The sequence below is a fragment of the Rhipicephalus microplus genome, chromosome 5 (genome assembly GCF_043290135.1).
Source record: "Rhipicephalus microplus isolate Deutch F79 chromosome 5, USDA_Rmic, whole genome shotgun sequence".
Classification (NCBI taxonomy): domain Eukaryota; kingdom Metazoa; phylum Arthropoda; class Arachnida; order Ixodida; family Ixodidae; genus Rhipicephalus; species Rhipicephalus microplus.
Window position 1 is genome coordinate 163,407,237 of NC_134704.1, and position 22,405 is coordinate 163,429,641.

At 46.2% G+C, this 22,405-nt stretch overlaps 7 non-coding genes across 7 annotated transcripts; all 7 read right to left on the reverse strand.

Moving 5' to 3' along the window:
- Positions 1-5,537: 5,537 nt before the first annotated feature.
- TRNAW-CCA (transfer RNA tryptophan (anticodon CCA)) lies at positions 5,538-5,609 on the reverse strand. The gene has a single exon. It is a non-coding gene; the product is annotated as a tRNA-Trp (tRNA).
- A 355-nt stretch (positions 5,610-5,964) lies between these two features.
- Positions 5,965-6,036, reverse strand: TRNAW-CCA (transfer RNA tryptophan (anticodon CCA)). Its single transcript has one exon. It is a non-coding gene; the product is annotated as a tRNA-Trp (tRNA).
- Positions 6,037-7,022: 986 nt separating this feature from the next.
- Positions 7,023-7,094, reverse strand: TRNAW-CCA (transfer RNA tryptophan (anticodon CCA)). The gene has a single exon. It is a non-coding gene; the product is annotated as a tRNA-Trp (tRNA).
- Positions 7,095-8,938: 1,844 nt separating this feature from the next.
- TRNAW-CCA (transfer RNA tryptophan (anticodon CCA)) lies at positions 8,939-9,010 on the reverse strand. Its single transcript has one exon. It is a non-coding gene; the product is annotated as a tRNA-Trp (tRNA).
- Positions 9,011-10,640: 1,630 nt separating this feature from the next.
- Positions 10,641-10,712, reverse strand: TRNAW-CCA (transfer RNA tryptophan (anticodon CCA)). Its single transcript has one exon. It is a non-coding gene; the product is annotated as a tRNA-Trp (tRNA).
- A 149-nt stretch (positions 10,713-10,861) lies between these two features.
- Positions 10,862-10,933, reverse strand: TRNAW-CCA (transfer RNA tryptophan (anticodon CCA)). Its single transcript has one exon. It is a non-coding gene; the product is annotated as a tRNA-Trp (tRNA).
- Positions 10,934-19,895: 8,962 nt separating this feature from the next.
- TRNAW-CCA (transfer RNA tryptophan (anticodon CCA)) lies at positions 19,896-19,967 on the reverse strand. Its single transcript has one exon. It is a non-coding gene; the product is annotated as a tRNA-Trp (tRNA).
- Positions 19,968-22,405: the final 2,438 nt, after the last annotated feature.

The window sequence follows — 22,405 nt, forward strand, 5'->3', positions numbered from 1 at the left end:
GGATATGATGAGAACACGCAACCTTCTGATCTGGAGTCAGACGTGCTAACGTTGCGCCACCGAGTCCGCTTAGGGTAGCCGTTCGCAAACACGCGGTAGCATGTTTTGCGCGGCCTTCTGTCGATGAAGCACAGGTAAAGGGACAAGTCATTGCAGACAGACAAATAAGTAGATAGGCAGATAGATGAAAATAATAAAAAGAGAATTTGACCCAGATGTGATTAGAACAAGCAACCTTCTGCTCTGGAGTCAGACGTGCTAAAGTTGCGCCAGCGAGTCCGGTTAGGGTAGCCGTTCGCACAAACGTGGTAGCATGTTTTGCACGACCTTATGTCGATGAAGCACAGGTAAAGAGACAAGTCATTGTAGGCAGACAAATAAGTAGACAGACAGATAGATGAAAATAATAAAAAGAGAATTTGACCCAGACGTGATTAGAACACGGACCCTTCTGATCGGGAGTCAGACGCGCTACAGTTGCACCACCGAGTGCGCTTTGGGCAGACGTTCGCACACACGTGGTAGCATGTTTTGCACGGCCTTCTGTCGATGAAGCACAGGTAAAGAGACAAGTCATTGTGGACAGGCAAATAAGTAGGTAGACAGATAGATGAAAATAATAGAAAAGAGAACTCGACCTGGACGTGATTCGAACATGCAACTTTCTAAACTGGAGTCAGACGTGCTACCGGGTCGCCACCGACTCCACTTATAGTAGCCATTCGCACACACGCGGTAGCATGTTTTGCTCGCCCTTCTGTCGATGAAGCACAGGAAAAAGGCAATTCATTGTAGACAGACAAATAGGTACACAGACAGATAGATGAAAATAATCAAAAAGCGAATTTGACCCGGACGTGATTCAAACTCGCAACCTTCTGATCTGGAGTCAGGCATGCTACCGTGTCGCCACCACGTCGTTTAGGGTAGTCGTTCACACACACGTGGTAGCATGTTTTGCTCGGCCTTCTGTCAATGAAGCACAGGTAAAGAGACAAGTCATTGTAGACAGACAAATAAGTAGATAGACAGATAGTTGAAAATAATAAAAAAGAGGATTTGACCCAGACGCGATTCGAAGACGCAACCTTCCGATCTGGAGTCAGACGCGCTACTGTTGCGCCACCGAGTCCGTTTAGGGTAGCCGTTCGCACACACGCGGTAGCATGTTTTGCACGGCCTTCAGTCGAGGAAGCACAGGTAAAGAGACAAGTCATTGTAGACAGACGAATAAGTCGATAGACAGATAGTTGAAAAGTATAAAAGAAAGAATTTCACTCAGACGTGATTCGAACACGCAACCTTCTGATCTGGAGTCTAACGCGCTCTCGATGCGCCTCAGAGTCCGCTTAGGGTAGCCGTTCGCACAAACGTGGTAGCATGTTTTGCATGGCCTTCTGTTGATGAAGCACAGGTAAAGAGACAAGTCATTGTGGACAGACAAATGAGTAGATATACAGATAGATGAAAATAATAGAAAAGAGAACTTGACCCAGACGTGATTCGAACACGCAACTTTCTGATCTGGAGTCAGACGTGCTACCGGGTCCCCACCGAGTCCACTTATAGTAGCCGTTCGCACAAACGTGGTAGCATGTTTTGCTCGGCCTTCTGTCGATGAATCCCAAGTAAAAGGAAAAGTCATTGTAGACAGACAAATAAGCAGATATCAAGATAGATAAAAATAATTGAAAGAGAATTTGACCCAAACGTGATTCGAACACACAACCTTCTGATCTGGAGTCAGACGTGGTACCGTTGCGCCACCAAGTCTGCTTATAGGGTTGCCCTTCGCAAACACGCGGTAGCATGTTTTGCTCGGCCTTCTATCGATGAAGCACAGGTGAAGAGAGAAGTCATTGTAGACAGACAAATAAGTAGATAGACAGATAGATGAAAATAATAAAAAAGAGAACTTGACCCGGACATGGTTCGAACACGCAACCTTCTGATATGGAGTCAGACGTGCTACCGTGTCGCCACCGAGTCCACTTAGTGTAGGCGTTTTCACACACGCGGTAGCATGCTTTGCTCGGCCTTCTGTCGATGAAGCACAGGTAAATAGACAAGTCATGAACACAGACAAATAAGTAGAGAGACAGATGAAAATAATAAAAGAGAGAATTTGACCCGGACGTCATTCGAACACGCAACTTTCTTATCTGGTGTCAGACGCGCTACCGGTTCGCCACAGAGTCCGCTTAGGATTGCCGTTCACACACACGTGGTAGAATGTTTTGGTCGGCCTTCTATCGATGAAGCAAAGGTAAAGAGACAAGTCATTGTAGACAGACCAATAAATAGATAGACAGATAGATGAAAATAATAAAAAACAGAATTTGACCCGAACGTGATTCGAAGACGCAACCTTCCGATCTGGAGTCAGACGCGCTACTGTTCCGCCACCGAGTCCGTTTAGGCTAGCCGTTCGAACACACGCGGTAGCATGTTTTGCACGGCCTTCAGTCGAGGAAGCACCGGTAAAGAGACAAGTCATTGTAGACAGACGAATAAGTAGATAGACAGATAGTTGAAAATTATAAAAGAAAGAATTTCACCCAGACGTGATTCGAACACGCAACCTTCTGATCTGGAGGCTGACGCGCTATTGTTGCGCCTCAGAGTCCGCTTAGGGTAGCCGTTCGCACACACGTGGTAGCATGTTTTGCTTTGCCTTCTGTCGATGAAGCACAGGTAAAGAGACAAGTCATTGTAGACAGACAAAAGAGTAGCTAGACAGATAGATGAAAATGATAAAGAAGAGAATTTGACTTGGACGTGATTCGAACCCTTAACCTTCTCATCTAGAGTCAGACGCGCTACCGTTTCGCCACCAAGTCCGCTTAGTGTAGCCGTTCGTACACACGTGGTAGCATGTTTTTCTCGGCCTTCTGTCGATGAACCCCTGGTAAAGAGACAAGTCATTGTAGACAGACAAAAGAGTAGATAGACAGATTGATGAAAATAATAAAAAGAGAATTTGACCCTGACGTGATTCAAACACGCAACCTTCTGAATGGAGTCAGACGTGGTACAGTTGCGCCCTTGAGTCCGCTTAGGGTAGCCGTTCGCACAAACGCGGTAGCATGTTTTGCACGGCCTTCTGTCGACGAAACACAGGTAAAGGGACAAGTCATAGTAGAAGGACAAATAAGTAGATAGACAGATAGATGAAAAAAATAAAAAAGATAATTTACACGGACGTGATTCGAACACTTATACTTCTGATCTGGAGTCAGACGTGCTAATGTTGCGCCACCGAGTCCGCTTTGTGTAGCCGTTCGTACACACGTGGTAGCATGTTTTTCCCGGCCTTCTGTAGATGAATCCTAGGTAAAGAGACAAGTCATTGTAGACAAACAAAGGAGTAGATAGACAAATAGATGAAAATAATAAAAAGAGAATTTGACACGGACGTGATTCGAACACACAACCTTTGATCTGGAGTCAGCCGTGGTACCGTTGCACCACCGAGTTTGCTCAGGGCAGCCGTTTGCACACACGTGGAAGCATGTATTGCTCGGCCTTCTTTCGATGAAGCACTGGTAAAGAGTTAAGTCATTGTAGAAAGAGAAATAAGTAGATAGACAGATAGATGAAAAAAATAAAAAAGAGAACTTGACCCGGACGTGATTGGAACACGCAACTTTCTGATCTGGAGTCAGACATGCTACCGTGTCGCCACAGAGTCCACTTAGTCTAGCCGGTCGCACAAACTTGGTAGCACGATTTGCACGGCCTTATGTCGATGAACCACAGGTAAAGAGACAAGTCATTGTAGACAGACAAATAAGTAGACAGACAGATAGATGAAAATAATAAAAAGAGAATTTGACCCAGACGTGATTAGAACACGCTACCTTCTGATCGGGAGTCAGACGCACTACAGTTGCGCCACCGAGTGCGCTTTGGGCAGACGTTCGCACACACGTGGTAGCATGTTTTGCACGGCCTTCTGTCGATGAAGCACAGGTAAAGAGACAAGTCATTGTGGACAGACAAATAAGTAGATAGACAGATAGCTGAAAACAATAAAAATGAGAAATTGACCCGGACGGGATTCGAACATGCAACCTACTGAACTGGAGTCAGACGCGCTACCGTTGCGCATCCGAGTTTGCTCAGGGCAGCCGTTCGCACACGCGTGGTACCATGTATTGCTCGGCCTTCTGTCGATGAAGCACAGGTAAAGAGACAAGTCACTGTAGAAAGACAAATAAGTAGATAGACATATAGATGAAAATAATAGGAAAGAGAACTTAACCCGGACGTGATTCGAACACGGAACCTTCTGATCTGGAGTCAGACGTGCCACCGGGTAGCCACCGAGTCCACTCATAGTAGCCATTCGCACACACGTGGTAGCATGTTTTGCTCGCCTTTCTGTCGATGAAGCACAGGTAAAAAGACAATTCATTGTAGGCAGACAAATAGGTACATAGACAGATAGATGAAAATAATCAAAAAGCGAATTTGACCCGGACGTGATTCAAACTCGCAACCTTCTGATCTGTAGTCGGACGCGCTACCAGTTTGCCACAGAGTCCGCTTAGGGTGGCCGTTCGCACACATGTGGTAGCACGTTTTGCTCGGCCTTCTATCAATGAACCACAGGTGAAGAGACAAGTCATTGTAGACAGACAAATGGGTAGATAGACAGATAAAAATAACAAAAAAGAGAATTTGACCCGCACATGGCTCGAACACGCAACCTTCTGATTTGGAGTATGACCCGCTAAAGTTGCGCCACCAAGTCCGCTTAGGGTAGCCGTTCGCACACACGCGGTAGCATGTTTTGCACGGCCTTCTATCGACGAAGCACATGTAAAGGAACAAGTCATTGTAGAATGACAAATAAGTAGATAGACAGATAAAAATAACAAAAAAGAGAATTTGACCCAGATGTGATTCGAACACGCAAGCTTCTGACCGGAGTCAGACGTGGTAGCGTTGCGCAACCGAGTCCGCCTATAGGGTAGCCCTTCGCACACAGGCGGTAGCATGTTTTGCTCGGCTTTCTGTCGATGAAGCACAGGTAAAGAGACAAGTCATTGTAGACAGACAAGTAAGTAGATAGACAGATAGATGAAAATAATAAAATAGAGAACTTAACACGGACGTGATTCGAACACGCAAACTTCTGATCTGGAGTCAGACGTGCTACTGTGTAGCCACCGAGTCCACTGAGCGCAGCCGTTCGCACACACGCGGTGGCATGATTTGCTCGGCCTTCTGTCGATGAAGCACAGGTAAAGAGACAAGTTATTTAAGACAGACAAATAAGTAGATAGACAGATAGTTGAAAATAAAAAAAGAAAGACTTTCACCCAGACGTCATTTGAACACGCAACCTTCTTATCTGGAGACTGACGCGCTACCATTGCGCCTGAGAGTTCGCTTAGGGTAGCCGTTCGCACACACGTGGTAGCATGTTTTGCTTGGCCTTCTGTCGGTGAAGCACAGGTAAAGAGACAAGTAATTGTAGAGAGACAAAAGAGTAGATAGACAGATAGACGAAAATAATAAGAAAGAGAATTTGACTTGGACGTGATTCGAACACGCATCCTTCTGATCTGGAGTCAGACGCGCTACCGTTGCGCCACCGAGTCCGCTCAGGGCAGCCGTTCGCACACACGTGGTAACATGTTTATCTCGGCCTTCTGTCGATGAAGCACAGGTAAAGGGACAAGTCATTGTAGAAGGACAAATGAGTAGATAGACAGATAGATGAAAATAATAAAAAGAGAATTTGATCCGGACGTGATTAGAACACGAAACCTTCTGATCTGGAGTCAGACGTGCTAAAGTGGCGCCACCGAGTCCGCTTAGAGTAGCCGCTCGCACACACGCAGTAGCATGTTTTGCTCGGCCTTCTGTCGATGAAGCACAGGTAAAGAGACAAGTCATTGTAGACACACAAAAGAGTAGATAGGCAGATAGATGAAAATTATTAAAAAGAGAATTTGACTTGGACGTGATTAGAACACGCATCCTTCTGATCTGGAGTCAGACGCGCTACCGTTGCGCCACCGAGTCCGCTCAGGGCAGCCGTTCGCACACACGTGGTAACATGTTTATCTCGACCTTCTGTCGATGAAAAACAGGTGAAGAGACAAGTCATTGTAGAATGACAAATAAGTAGATAGACAGATGAAAATAACAAAAAAGAGAATTTGACCCGCACTTGGTTCGAACACGCAACCTTCTCATCTCGAGTCGGACGCGCTACCAGTTGGCCACCGAGTGCGCTTCTAGGGCGTCCCTTCGCACACACGTGGTAGCATCTTTTGCTCGGCCTTCTATCGATGAACCACAGGCGAAGAGACAAGTCATTGTAGACAGAAAAGTGTGTAGATAGACAGATAAAAATAACAAAAAAAATTTCACCCGCACAAGGCTCAAACACGCAACCTTCTGATGGGGAGTATGACGCGCTAAAGTTGCGCCACCAAGTCCGCTTAGGGTATCCGTTCGCACACACGCGGTAGCATGTTTTGCACGGCCTTCTATCGACGAAGCACAGGTAAAGGAACAAGTCATTGTAGAATGACAAATATGTAGATAGACAGATAAAAATAACAAAAAAGAAAATTTGACCCTGACGTGATTCAAACACGCAACCTTCTGAATGGAGTCAGACGTGGTACCGTTGCGCAACCGAGTCCGCCTAAAGGGTAGCCCTTCGCACACCAGCGGTAGCATGTTTTGCTCGGCCTTCTGTCAATGAAGCACAGGTAAAGAGACAAGTCATTGTAGAGAGACAAATAAGTAGATAGACAGATAGATGAAAATAATAAAAAAGAGAACTTAACACGGACGTGATTTGAACAGGCAAACTTCTGATCTTGAGTCAGATGTGCTTCTGTGTCGCCACCGAGTCCACTGAGCGCAGCCGTTCGCACACACGCGGTAGCATGTTTTGCTCGGCCATCTGTCAATGAAGCACAGGTAAAGAGACAAGTCATTGTAGACAGACAAATAAGTAGATAGACAGATAGTTTAAAATGATAAAAAAGAGAATTTGACCCAGACGTGATTCGAACACGCAACCTTCTGATCTGGAGTCAGCCGCGCTACCGTTTCGCCACCGAGTCCGCATAGGGTAGCCGTTCACACACACGCGGTAGCATGTTTTGCACGGCCTTCTGTCGACGAAACACAGGTAAAGGAACAAGTCATAGTAGAAGGACAAATAAGTAGATAAACAGACAAATGAAAATCATAAAAAGAGAATTTGACCCGGATGTGATTAGAACACGCAACCTTCTGATCTGGAGTCACACGTGCTAAAGTTGCACCACCGAGTCCACTTAAGGTAGCCGTTCGCACACATACGGTACCATGTTTCGCTCGGCCTTCTGTCGATGAAACACAGGTAAAGAGGCAAGTCATTGTAGACAGACAAATAAGTAGATAGATAGATAGATAGATGAAAAAATTAAAAAAGAGAACATGACCCGGACGTGATTGGAACACGCAACTTTCTGATCTGGAGTCAGACATGCTACCGTGCCGCCACCGAGTCCACTTAGTCTAGCCGTTCGCACAAACTTGGTAGCATGTTTTGCACGGCCTTATGTCGATGAAGCACAGGTAAAGAGACAAGTCATTGTAGACAGACAAATAAGTAGACAGACAGATAGATGAAAATAATAAAAAGAGAATTTGCCCCAGACGTGATGAGAACACGCAACCTTCTGATCGGGAGTCAGACGCGCTACAGTTGCGCCACCGAGTGCGCTTTGGGCAGACGTTCGCACACACGCGGTAGCATGTTTTGCACGGCCTTCTATTGACAAAGCACAGGTAAAGGAACAAGTCATTGTAGAATGACAAATAAGTAGAAAGACAGATAGTTGAAAATAATTAAGAAGAAAATTTGACCCAGATGTGATTCGAACACGCAACCTTGTGATCTGGAGTCAGACGTGCTACCGTATCGCCATTGAGTCCACTTAGTGTAGGCGTTAGCACACAATCGGTAGCATGTTTTGCTCGGCCTTCTGTCGATGAAGCACAGGTAAAGAGACAAGTCATTGTAGACAGACAAATAAGTAGATAGAAAGATGAAAATGATAAAAAAGAGAACTTGACACGGACGTGATTCGAACGCGCAACCTCCTGATATGAAGTCAGACGTGTTACCGTGTCGCCACCGAGTCCACCTATTGTAGCCGTTTTCACACACGCGGTAGCATGTTCTGCTCGGCCTTCTGTCGATGAAGCACACGTAAAGGGACAAGTCATTGTAGACAGACAAATAGGTAGATAGACAGATAGATGAAAATAATAAAAAAGAGAATTTGACCCGAACGTGATTCGAACACGCAACCATGTGATCTGGAGTCAGACGTGCTACCGTATCGCCACCGAGTCCACTTAGTGTAGGCGTTCGCACACAATCGGTGGCATGTTTTGCTCCGCCTTCTGTCTATGAAGCACAGGTAAAGAAACAAGTCATTGTAGACAGACAAATAGGTAGATAGACAAATGAAAATATTAAAAAAGAGAATTTGACCCGGATGGGATTTAAACTCGCAAGCTTCTCATCTGGAGTCAGACGTGCTACCATGTCGCCACCGCGTCCATTTAGGGTAGCCGTTCGCACACAATCGGTAGCATGTTTTGCTCGGCCTTCTGTCGATGAAGCACAGGTAAAGAGACAAGTCATTGTAGACAGATAAATAAGTAGATAGACAGATCAAAATGATAAAAAAGAGAACTTGAGACGGAAGTGATTCGAACTCGCAACCTTCTGATATGAAGTCAGACGTGTTACCGTGTCGCCACCGAGTCCACTCGTTGTAGCCGTTTTCACACACGCGGTAGCATGTTCTGCTCGGCCTTGTGTCGATGAAGCACAGGTAAAGGGACAAGTCATTGTAGACAGACAAATAAGTAGATAGACAGATAGATGAAAATAATAAAAAAGAGAATTTCACCCGAACGTGATTCGAACACGTAACCTTCTGATCTGGAGTCAGACGCGCTACCGTTGCGCCACCGAGTCCGTTTAGGGTAGCCATTCACACAAACGCGGTAGCATGTTTTGCACGGCCTTCTGTCGACGAAGCACAGGTAAAGGGACAAGTCATTGTAGAAGGACAAATAGGTAGATAGACAGATAGTTGAAAATAATAAAAGAGAATTTGACCCAGACGTGATTCGAACACGCAACCATGTGATCTGGAGTCAGACGTGCTACAGTTGCGTCACCGAGTGCGCTTTGGGCAGACGTTCGCACACACGTGGTAGCATGTTTTGCACGGCCTTCTGTCGACGAAGCACAGGTAAAGAGACAAGTCATTGTGGACAGACAAAAAAGTAGATAGACAGATAGCTGAAAACAATAAAAATGAGAAATTGACCCGGACGTGATTCGAACATGCAACCTACTGAACTGGAGTCAGACGCGCTACCGTTGCGCATCCGAGTTTGCTCAGGGCAGCCGTTCGCACACACGTGGTAGCATGGTTTGCTCGGCCTTCTGTCGATGAAGCACAGGTAAAGAGACAATTCATTGTAGGCAGACAAATAGGTACATAGACAGATAGATGAAAATAATCAAAAAGCGAATTTGACCCGGACGTGATTCAAACACGCAACCTTCTGATCTGGAGTCGGACGCGCTAGCAGTTCGCCACCGAGTCCGCTTAGGGTGGCCGTTCGCACACACGTGGTAGCACGTTTTGCTCGGCCTTCTATCAATGAACCACAGGTGAAGAGACAAGTCATTGTAGATAGACAAATGGGTAGATAGAGAGATAAAAATAACAAAAAAGAGAATTTGACCCGCACATGGCTCGAACACGCAACCTTCTGATCTGGAGTATGACGCGCTAAAGTTGCGCCACCAAGTCCGCTTAGGGTAGTCGTTCGCACACACGCGGTAGCATGTTTTGCACGGCCTTCAATCGACGAAGCACAGGTAAAGGAACAAGTCGTTGTAGAATGAAAATAAGTAGATAGACAGATAAAAATAACAAAAAAGAGAATTTGACCCAGACGTGATTCGAACACGCAACCTTCTGACCGGAGTCAGACGTGGTAGCAATGCGCAACCGAGTCCGCCTATAGGGTAGCCCTTCGCACACACGCGGTAGCATGTTTTGCTCGGCCTTCTGTCGATGAAGCACAGGTATAGAGACAAGTCATTGTAGACAGACAAGTAAGTAGATAGACAGATAGATGAAAATAATAAAAAAGAGAACTTAACACGGACGTGATTCGAACACGCAAACTTCTGATCTGGTGTCAGACGTGCTACTGTGTCGCCACCGAGTCCACTGAGCGCCACCGTTCGCACACACGCGTTAGCATGTTTTGCTCGGCCTTCTGTCGATGAAGCACAGGTAGAGAGACAAGTCATTGTAGACAGACAAATAAGTAGATAGACAGATAGCTGAAAATAATAAAAGAAAGAATTTCACCCAGACGTGATTTGAACACGCAACCTTCTGATCTGGAGACTGACGCGCTACCATTGCGCCTGAGAGTTCGCTTAGGGTAGCCGTTCGCACACACGTGGTAGCATGTTTTGCTTGGCCTTCTGTCGGTGAACCACAGGTAAAGATACAAGCCACTGCAGACAGACAAAAGAGTAGATAGACAGATAGATGAAAATAATAAAAAAAATAATTTGACTTGGACGTGATTCGAACACTTATACTTCTGAACTGGAGTCAGACGCGCTACCGTTGCGCCACCGAGTCCGCTTAGTGTAGCCGTTCGTACACACGTGGTAGCGTGTTTTTCTCGGCCTCCTGCCGATGAATCCCACGTAAAGAGACAAGTCATTGTAGACAGACAAATACGTAGATAGACAGACAGATGAAAATAATAAAAAATAAAAAAGAGAATTTGACCCGAACGTGATCCGAACACGCAACCTTCTGATCTGGAGTCAGACGCGCTACCGTTGCGCCACCGAGTCCGTTTACGGTAGCCGTTCGTACAAACGCGGTAGCATGTTTTGCACGGCCTTCTGTCGACGAAGTACAGGTAAAGGGACAAGTCATTGTAGAAGGACAAATAGGTAGATAGACAGATAGATGAAAATAGTAAAAAAGAGAACTTGACCTAGACGTGATTCGAACCCGCAACCTTCCGATCTGGAGTCAGACGTGCTACTGTGTCGCCACCGAGTCCACTTAGTGTAGCGGTTCACACACACGCGGTAGCATGTTTTGCTCGGCCTTCTGTCGATGCAGAAAAGTAAAGAGACAAGTCATTGTAGAAAAACAAATAAGTATATAGACAGATGAAAATAATAAAAAAGAGAATTTGACCCGAACGCGCTTCGAACACGCAACCTTCTGATCAGGAGTCGGACCCGCTACCGGTTCGCCACCGAGTCCGTTTAGGGCAGGCGTTCGCACACACGCGGTAGCAAGTTTTGCACGGCCTTCTGTCGACGAAGCACAGGTAAAGGGACAAGTCATTGTAGAAGGACAAATAGGTAGATAAACAGATAGATGAAAATCATAAAAAGAGAATGTGACCCGGAGGTGATTAGAACACGCAACCTTCTGATCTGGAGTCAGACGTGCTAAAGTGTCACCACCGAGTCCGCTTAAGGTAGCCGTTCGCACACACGCGGTAGCATGTTTTGCTCAGCCTTCTGTTGATGAAACACAGGTAAAGAGACAAGTCATTGTAGACAGACAAATAAGTAGAAAGACAGATAGTTGAAAATAATAAAAAAAAGAATGTGACCCAGATGTGATTCGAACACGCAACCTTGTGATCTGGAGTCATATGTGCTACCGTATCGCCATCGAGTCCACTTAGTGTAGGCGTTAGCACACAATCGGTAGCATGTTGTGCTAGGCCTTCTGTCGATGAAGCACAGGTAAAGAGACAAGTCATTGTAGACAGACAAATAAGTAGATAGACAGATGAAAATGATAAAAAAGAGAACTTGACACGGACGTGATTCGAACGCGCAGCCTTCTGATATGAAGTCAGACGTGTTACCGTGTCGCCACCCAGTCCACCTATTGTAGCCGTTTTCACACACGCGGTAGCATGTTCTGCTCGGCCTTCTGTCGATGAAGCACACGTAAAGGGACAAGTCATTGTAGACAGACAAATAGGTAGATAGACAGATAGATGAAAATAATAAAAAAGAGAATTTGACCCGAACGTGATTCAAACTCGCAAGCTTCTCATCTGGAGTCAGACATGCTACCATGTCGCCACCGCGTCCATTTAGGGTAGCCGTTCGCACACACGTGGTAGCATGTTTTGTACGGCCTTCTGCCGATGAAGCACAGGCAAAGAGACAAGTCATTGTAGACAGACAAATAAGTAGATAGACAGATAGATGAAAATAATAAAAATGCGAATTTGACCCAGACGTGATTCAAACTCACAACCTTCTGATCTGGAGTCAGACGTGCTACCGTGTCGCCACCGCGTCCGTTTAGGGAAGCCGTTGGCACACACGTGGTAGCATGATTTGCTCGGCCTTCTGTCGATGAGGCACAGCTAAAGAGAAGAGTCATTGTAGACAGACAAATAAGTAGATAGACAGATAGATGAAAATAGTAAGAAAAAGAACTTGACCCGGAAGTGATTCGAACCCGCAACCTTCCGATCTGGAGTCAGACGTGCTACTGTGTCGCCGCCGAGTCCACTTAGTGTAGCGGTTCACACACACGTGGTAGCATGTTCTGCTCGGCCTTCTGTCGATGCAGCACAAGTAAAGAGACAAGTCATTGTAGACAAACAAATAAGTATATAGACAGATGAAAATAATAAAAAAGAGAATTTGACCCGAACGCGATTCGAACACGCAACCTTCTGATCAGGAGTCGGACCCGCTACCTGTTCGCCACCGAGTCCGTTTTGGACAGGCGTTCGCACACACGCGGTAGCATGTTTTGCACGGCCTTCTGTCGACGAAGCACAGGTAAAATGACAAGTCACTGTAGAAGGACAAATGAGTAGATAGGCAGATAGATGAAAATAATATAAAGACAATTCGACCCGGACGTGATTAGAACACGAAACCTTCTGATCTGGAGTCAGACGTGCTAAAGTTGCGCCACCGAGTCCGCTTAGAGTAGCCGTTCGCACACACGTGGTAGCATGTTTTGCTCGGCCTTCTATCGATGAAGCACAGGTGAAGAGACAAGTCATTGAACACAGACAAATGAGTATATGGACGGATAAATGAAAATAATTGAATCTGATCCGGACGTGATTCGAACACGCAACCTTCTTATCTGGAGTCAGACGTGCTAAAGTTGCGCCACCGAGTCCGTTTAGGGTAGCCATTCGCACACACGTGGTAGCATGTTTTGCTTAGCCTTCTATCGATGAAACACAGGTAAGAAGACAAGTCATTGTTGACAAACAAATAGGTAGATAGACAGGTAGATAAAAATAATAAAAAAAAAAGAATTTGACCTGAACGTGATTTGAACACGCAACCTTCTGATCTGGAGTCAGACGTGCTACCGTGTCGCCATCAAGTCCACTTAGGGTAGCCGTTCGCACACACGCGGTAGCATGTTTTGCTCGGCCTTCTGTCGATGAAGCACAGGTAAAGAGACAAGTCATTGTCAACAGACCAATAGGTAGATAGACATGAAAATAATAAACAAGAGAATTTTAGCCGGACATGATTCGAACACGCAACCTTCTGATCTGGAGTTCGACGCGCTACCGTTGCGCCACCGAGTCCACTTAGGGTAGCCGTTCTCACACACACGGTAGCATGTTTCGCTCGGCCTTCTTTCGATGAATCAGAGGTAAATTGATTGATTTGTGGGGTTTACCATTTCAAAACCACCATATGATTACGAGAGACGCCGCAGTGGAGGGCTCCGAAAATTTTGAACACATAGGGTTCTTTACCGTGCACCCAATTCTGAGCGCACGGACCCACAACATTTCTGCCCCCATTGGAAATGCAGCCGCCGCAGCCGGGATTTGATCCCGTGACTGCGGGTTAGCACCCGAGAACCTTAGCCACTAGACCACCACGGCGGGGCGAATCACAGTTAAAGAGACAAGTCATTGTAGACAGACAAATAAGTAGATAGGCAGATAGATGAAAATAATAAAAAGAGAATTTGACCCAGACATGATTCGAACACACAACCTTCTGGTCTGGAGTCAGACGTGGTACCGTTGCGCCACCGAGTCCGCCTTTAGGGTAGCCCTTCGCACACACGCGGTAGCATGTTTTGCTCGGCCTTCTGTCGATGAAGCACAGGTAAAGAGACAAGCCATTGTAGACAGACAAATAAGTAGATAGACAGATAGATGAAAATAATAAAAAATAGAACTTAACACGGATGTGATTCGAACACGCAAACTTCTGATCTGGAGTCAGACGTGCTACCGTGTCGCCACCGCGTTCGTTTAGGGTAGCCGTTCGCACGCACGTGGTAGCATGATTTGTTCGGCCTTATGTCGATGAAGCACAGGTAAAGAGACAAGTCATTGTAGAATGAAAAATAAGTAGATAGACAGATGAAAATAACAAAAAGAGAATTTGAACCGCACGTGGTTCGAACACGCAACCTTCTGATGTGTAGTCAGACGCGCTACCAGTTCGCCACCGAGTGCGCTTAGGGTAGCTGTTGCACACACGTGGTAGCATGTTTTGCCCGGCCTTCGGTCGAAGAAGCACAGGTAAATCGACAACTCATTGTAGACAGACAAATACGTAGATAGACAGATAGATGAAAATAATAAAAAAGCGAATTTGACCCGGGCGTGATTTAAACTCGCAACCTTCTGATCTGGAGTCAGACGTGCTACCGTGTTGCCGCCGCGTCCGTTTAGGGTAGCCGTTCGCACACACGTGGTAGCATGATTTGCTCGGCCTTCTGTAGAAGAAGCACAGCTCAAGAGAACAGTCATTGTAGACAGACAAAAGAGTAGTTAGACAGATAGATGAAAATAGTAAAAAAGAGAACTTGACCCGGACGTGATTCGAACCCGCAACCTTCTGATCTGGAGTCAGACGTGCCACTGTGTCGCCACCGAGTCCACTTAGTGTAGCGGTTCACACACATGCGGTAGCATGTTTTGCTCGGCCTTCTGTCGATGCAGCACAAGTAAAGAGACAAGTCATTGTAGACAAAGAAATAACTATATAGACAAATGAAAATAATAAAAAAGAGAATTTGACCCGAACGCAATTCGAACACGCAACCTTCTGATCAGGAGTCGGACGCGCTACCGGTTCGCCACCGAGTCCGTTTAGGGCAGGCGTTCGCACACACGTGGTAGCATGTTTTGCTCGGCCTTCTATCGATGAAGCACGGGTAAAGAGACAAGTCTTGCAGAAAGACAAACAGGTGGATAGACAGATAGATGAAAATAATAAAAAAGAGAATTTCACTCGAACGTGACTCGAACACGCAACCTTCTAAACTGGAGTCAGACGCGCTACCGTTGCGGCACCGAGTCCATTTAGGGTAGCCATTCGCGCACACTTGGTAGCATGTTTTGCACGGCCTTCTGGCGACAAAGCACAGCTAAAAGGACAAGTCACTGTAGAAGGACAAATGAGTAGATAGTCGGATAGATGAAAATAATAAAACGAAAATTTGACCCGGACGTGATTAGAACACGAAACCTTCTGATCTCGAGTCAGACGTGCTAAAGTTGCGCCACCGAGTCCGCTTAGAGTAGCCGTTCGCACACACGTGGTAGCACGTTTTGCTGGGCCTTCTATCGATGAAGCACAGGTGAAAAGACAAGTCATTGTAGACAGACAAATAAGTATATAGACAGATAGATGAAAATAATAAAAGAGAGAAGTTGACCCGGACGTGATTTGAACACGCAACCTTCTGATCTGGAGTCAGACGTGCTACCGCGTCGCCATCAAGTCCACATAGGGTGGCCGTTCGCACACACGCGGTAGCATGTTTTGCTCGGCCTTCTGTCGATGAAGCACAGGTAAAGAGACAAGTCATTGTCAACAGACCAATAGGTAGATAGACATGAAAATAATAAAAAAGAGACTTTGACCCGGACATGATTCGAACACGCAACCTTCTGATTTGGAGTCCGACGCGCTTCCCTTGCGCCAGCGAGTCCGCTTAGGTAGCCGTTCTCACACACGCGGTAGCATGTTTCGCTCGGCCTTCTTTCGATGAATCACAGGTAAATTGATTGATTTGTGGGGTTTACCATCTCAAAACCACCATATGAATACGAGAGACGCCGCAGTGGAGGGCTCCGGAAATTTTAAACACATAGGGTTCTTTACCGTGCACCGAAATCTGAGCACACGGGCCTACAAGATTTCCGCCTCCATCGAAAATGCAGCCGCCGCAGGCGGAATTTGATCCCGTGACTGCGGGTCAGCACCCGAGAACCTTAGCCACTAGACCACCAAGGCGGGGCGAATCACAGGTAAAGAGACAAGTCATTGTAGACAGACAAACAAGTAGATAGGCAGATAGATGAAAATATTAAAAAGAGAATTTTACCCAGACGTGATTCGAACACACAACCTTCTGGTCTGGAGTCAGACGTGGTACCGTTGCGCCACCGAGTCCGCCTTTAGGGTAGCTCTTCGCACACACGCGGTAGCATGTTTTGCTCGGCCTTCTGTCGATGAAGCACAGGTAAAGAGACAAGTCATTGTAGACAGACAAATAAGTAGATAGACAGATAGATGAAAATAATAAAAAAAAGAATTTGACCAGAACCTGATTCCAACACGCAACCTTCTGATCTGGAGTTGGACGCGCTACCAGTTCGCCACCGAGTGCGCTTAGGGTAGCCGTTGCACACACGTGGTAGCATGTTTTGCTCGGCCTTCTATCGACGAAGCACAGGTAAAGAGAGAAGTCATTGTAGACAGACAAATAGGTGGATAGACAGACAGATGAAAATATTAAAAAAGAAAATTTTACCCGGACGTGATTAGAACACGAAACCTTCTGATCTGGAGTAAGACTTGCTAAAGTTGCGCCACCGAGTCCGCTTAGAGTAGCCGTTCACACACACGTGGCAGCATGTTTTGCTCGGCCTTCTATCGATGAAGCACAGGTGAAGAGACAAGTCATTGTAGACAGACAAATAAGTATATAGGCAGATAGTTGAAAATAATAAAAAGAGAATTTGGCCCAGACGTGATTCGAACACGCAACCTTCTAATCTGGAGTCAGAGGTGCTACCGTGTCGCCACCGAGTCCGTTTAGGGTAGGCGTTCGCACACAAGTGGTAGCATGTTTTGCTCGGCCTTTCATCGATGAAGCACAGGTAAGGAGACAAGTCATTGTAGACAGACAAATAGGTGGATAGACAGATAGATGAAAATATTAAAAAAGGAGAATTTGACCCGAACGTCATTCGAACACGCAACCTTCTAATCTGGAGTCAGACGCGCTAGCGGTTCGCCACCGAGTCCGTTTAGGGCAGGCGTTCGCACACACGTGGTAGCATGTTTTGCTCGGCCTTCTATCGATGAAGCACGGGTAAAGAGACAAGTCTTGCAGAAAGACAAACAGGTGGATAGACAGATAGATGAAAATAATAAAAAAGAGAATTTCACTCGAACGTGACTCGAACACGCAACCTTCTGAACTGGAGTCAGACGCGCTAAATTGCGGCACCGAGTCCATTTAGGGTAGCCATTCGCGCACACTTGGTAGCATGTTTTGCACGGCCTTCTGGCGACAAAGCACAGCTAAAAGGACAAGTCACTGTAGAAGGACAAATGAGTAGATAGTCGGATAAATGAAAATAATAAAAAGAAAATTTGACCCGGACGTGATTAGAACACGAAACCTTCTGATCTCGAGACAGACGTGCTAAAGTTGCGCCACCGAGTCCGCTTAGAGTAGCCGTTCGCACACACGTGGTAGCACGTTTTGCTGCGCCTTCTATCGATGAAGCACAGGTGAAAAGACAAGTCATTGTAGACAGACAAATAAGTATATAGACAGATAGATGAAAATAATAAAAAAGAGAAGTTGACCCGGACGTGATTTGAACACGCAACCTTCTGATCTGGAGTCAGACGTGCTACCGTGTCGCCATCAAGTCCACATAGGGTGGCCGTTCGCACACACGCGGTAGCATGTTTTGCTCGGCCTTGTGTCGATGAAGCACAGGTAAAGAGACAAGTCATTGTCAACAGACCAATAGGTAGATAGACATGAAAATAATAAAAAAGAGACTTTGACCCGGACATGATTCGAACACGCAACCTTCTTATTTGGAGTCCGACGCGCTACCCTTGCGCCAGCGAGTCCGCTTAGGTAGCCGTTCTCACACACGCGGTAGCATGTTTCGCTCGGCATTCTTTCGATGAATCACAGGTAAATTGATTGATTTGTGGGGTTTACCATCTCAAAACCACCATATGAATACGAGAGACGCCGCAGTGGAGGGCTCCGGAAATTTTAAACACATAGGGTTTTTTACCGTGCACCCAAATCCGAGCACACGGGCCTACAAGATTGCCGCCTCCATCGAAAATGCAGCCGCCGCAGGCGGAATTTGATCCCGTGACTGCGGGTCAGCACCCGAGAACCTTAGCCACTAGACCACCACGGCGGGGCGAATCACAGGTAAAGAGACAAGTCATTGTAGACAGAAAAATAAGTAGATAGGCAGATAGATGAAAATATTAAAAAGAGAATTTTACCCAGACGTGATTCGAACACACAACCTTCTGGTCTGGAGTCAGACGTGGTACCGTTGCGCCACCGAGTCCGCCTTTAGGGTAGCTCTTCGCACACACGTGGTAGCATGTTTTGCTCGGCCTTCTGTCGATGAAGCACAGGTAAAGAGACAAGTCATTGTAGACAGACAAATAAGTAGATAGATAGATAGATGAAAATAATAAAAAAGAGAACTTAACATGAACGTGATTCGAACACGCGAACTTCTGATCTGGAGTCAGACGTGCTACTGTGTCGCCACCGAGTCCACTTAGCGCAGCCGTTCGCTCACATGCGGTAGCATGTTTTGCTCGGCCTTCTGTCGATGAAGCACAGGTAAAGAGACAAGTCATTGTAGAATGAAAAATAAGTACATAGATGAAAATAACAAAAAAGAGAATTTGACCCGCACGTGGTTCGAACACCAACCTTCTGATCTGGAGTCGGACGCGCTACCAGTTCGCCACCGAGTGCGCTTAGGGTAGCCGTTGCACACAAGAGGTAGCATGTTTTGCCCGGCCTTCTGTCGACAAAGCACAAGTAAACAGACAAGTCATGGTAGACAAACAAATAAGTATATAGACAGATGGAAATAATAAAAAAGAGAATTTGACCCGAACGTGATTAGTACACGAATTCTACTGATCTGGAGTCAGACGTGCTAAAGTTGCGCCACCGAGTCCGCTTAGAGTAGCCGTTCGCACACACGCGGTAGCATGTTTTGCTCGGCCTTCTATCGATGAAACACAGGTAACGAGACAAGTCATCGTAGACAGACAAATAGGTAGATAGACAGATAGACAAAAATAATAAAAAAAGAATTTGACCAGAACGTGATTCGAACACGCAAACTTCTGATCTGGAGTCAGACGCGCTACCGGTTCGCCAATGAGTCTGTTTAGGGCAGCCGTTCGCACACACGTTGTGGCATGTTTTGCTCGGCCTTCTATTGACGAAGCACAGGTAAAGAGACAAGTCATTGTAGACAGACAAAAAGGTGGATAGACAGATAGATGAAAATATTAAAAAAGAGAATTTGACCCGAACGTGATTCGAACACGCAACCTTCTAATCTGGAGTCAGACGTGCTACCGTGTCGCCCCCGAGTCCGTTTAGGGTAGGCGTTCACACACAAGTGGTAGCTTGTTTCGCTCGGCCTTCTATCGATAAAGCACAGGTAAAAAGACAAGTCATTGTAGAAAGACAAACAGGTGGATAGACAGATAGATGAAAATAATAAAAAAGAGAATTTGACTCGAACGTGATTCGAACACGCACCCTTCTGATCTGGAGTCAGACGCGCTACCGTTGCGGCACCGAGTCCATTTAGGGTAGCCGTTCGCACAGACGCGGTAGCATGTTTTGCACGGCCTTCTGGCGACGAAGCACAGGTAAAAGGACAAGTCACTGTAGAAGGACAAATGAGTAGATAGTCAGATAGATGAAAATAATAAAAAGAGAATTTGATCCGGACGTGATTAGAACACGAAACCTTCTGATCTGGAGTCAGACGTGCTAAAGTTGCGCCACCGAGTCCGCTTAGAGTAGCCGTTCGCACACACGTGGTAGCATGTTTTGCTCGGCCTTTTATCGATGAAGCACAGGTGAAAAGACAAGTCATTGTAGACAGACAAATAAGTATATAGACCGATAGATGAAAATAATAAAAAAAGAGAATTTGACCCGGACTTGATTTGAACACGCAACCTTCTGATCTGCAGTCAGACGTGCTACCGTGTCGCCATCAAGTCCACTTAGGGTAGCCGTTCGCACACACGCGGTAGCATGTTTTGCTCGGCCTTCTGTCGATGAAGCACAAATAAAGAGACAAGTCATTGTCAACAGAACAATAGGTAGATAGACATGAAAATAATAAAAAAGAGAATTTTACCCAGACATAATTCAAACACGCAACCTTCTGATCTGGAGTCCGACGCGCTACCGTTGCGCCGCCGAGTCCGCTTAGGGTAGCCGTTCTCACACACGCGGTAGCATGTTTCGCTCGGCCTTCTTTCGATGAATCACAGGTAAATTGATTGATTTGTGGGGTTTACCATCCCAAAACCACCATATGAGAACGAGAGACGCCGCAGTGGAGGGTTCCGGAAATTTTGAACACATAGGGTTCTTTACCGTGCACCCAAATCTGAGCACACGGGCCTACAACATTTCCGCCTCCATCTAAAATGCAGCCGCCGCAGGCGGGATTTGATGCCGTGACTGCGGGTCAGCACCTGAGAACCTTAGCCACTAGACCACCACGGCGGGGCGAATCACAGGTAAAGAGACAAGTCATTTTAGACAGACAAATAAGTAGATAGGCAGATAGATGAAAATATTAAAAAGAGAATTTGACCCAGAAGTGATTCGAACACACAACCTTCTGGTCTGGAGTCAGACGTGGTAAAGTTGCGCCACCGAGTCCACCTTTAGGGTAGCCCTTCGCACACACGTGGTAGCATGTTTTGCTCGGCCTTCTATCGATGAAACACAGGTAACGAGACAAGTCATTGTAGACAGACAAATAGGTAGATAGACAGATAGATAAAAATAATAAAAAGAGAATTTGACCCACACGTGGTTCGAACACGCAACCTTCTGATCTGGAGTCGGACGCGCTACCAGTTCGCCACCGAGTGCGCTTAGGGTAGCCGTTGCACACACGTGGTAGCATGTTTTGCCCGGCCTTCTGTCGACGAAGCACAGGTAAAGCGACAAGTCATTGTAGAAGGACAAATAAGTAGATAGACGGATAGATGAAAATAATAAAAAAAGAATTTGACCCGGACGTGATTCAAACTCGCATCCTTCTGATCTGGAGTCAGACGTGCTACCGTATTGCCACCGAATCCACTTAGTGTAGGAGTTCGCACACTAGTGGTAGCATGTTTTGCTCGGACTTCTGTCGATGAAGCACAGGTAAAGAGACAAGTAATGTAGACAGACAAATAAATAGATAGACAGATGAAACTAATAAAAAGAGAATTTGACCCGGACGAGATTCGATTACGCAACCTTCTCATCTGGAGTCAGACGTGCTAAAGTTGCGCCACCGAGTCCGCTTAGGGTAGCCGTTCGCACACACGCGGTAGCATGTTTTGCTCGGCCTTCTGTCGATGAAGCGCAGGTAAAGAGACAAGTCATTGTAGACAGACAAATAAGTAGATAGACAGATAGTTGAAAATAGTAAAATAGAGAACTTGACCTTGATGTGATTCAAACCCGCAACCTTTTGATCTGGAGTCAGATGTGCTACTGTGTCGCCCCCGAGTCCACTTAGTGTAGCCGTTCACACACACGCGGTAGCATGTTTTGCTCGGCCTTCTGTCGATGCAGCACAAGAGACAAGTCATTGTAGACAGACAAATAAGTAGAAAGACAGATCATAATAATAAAAAAGAGAATTTGACCCGGACGCAATTCGAACACGCAACCTTCTGATCTGGAGTACGACGCGCTACCGTTGCGCCGCCGAGTCCGCTTAGGGTAGCCATTCTCACACACGCGGTAGCGTGTTTCGCTCGGCCTTCTTTCGATGAATCAGAGGTAAATTGATTGATTTGTGGGGTTTACCATTTCAAAACCACCATATGATTACGAGAGACGCCGCAGTGGAGGGCTCCGAAAATTTTGAACACATAGGGTTCTTTACCGTGCACCCAATTCTGAGCGCACGGGCCCACAACATTTCCGCCTCCATTGTAAATGCAGCCGCCGCAGCCGGGATTTGATCCCGTGACTGCGGGTTAGCACCCGAGAAC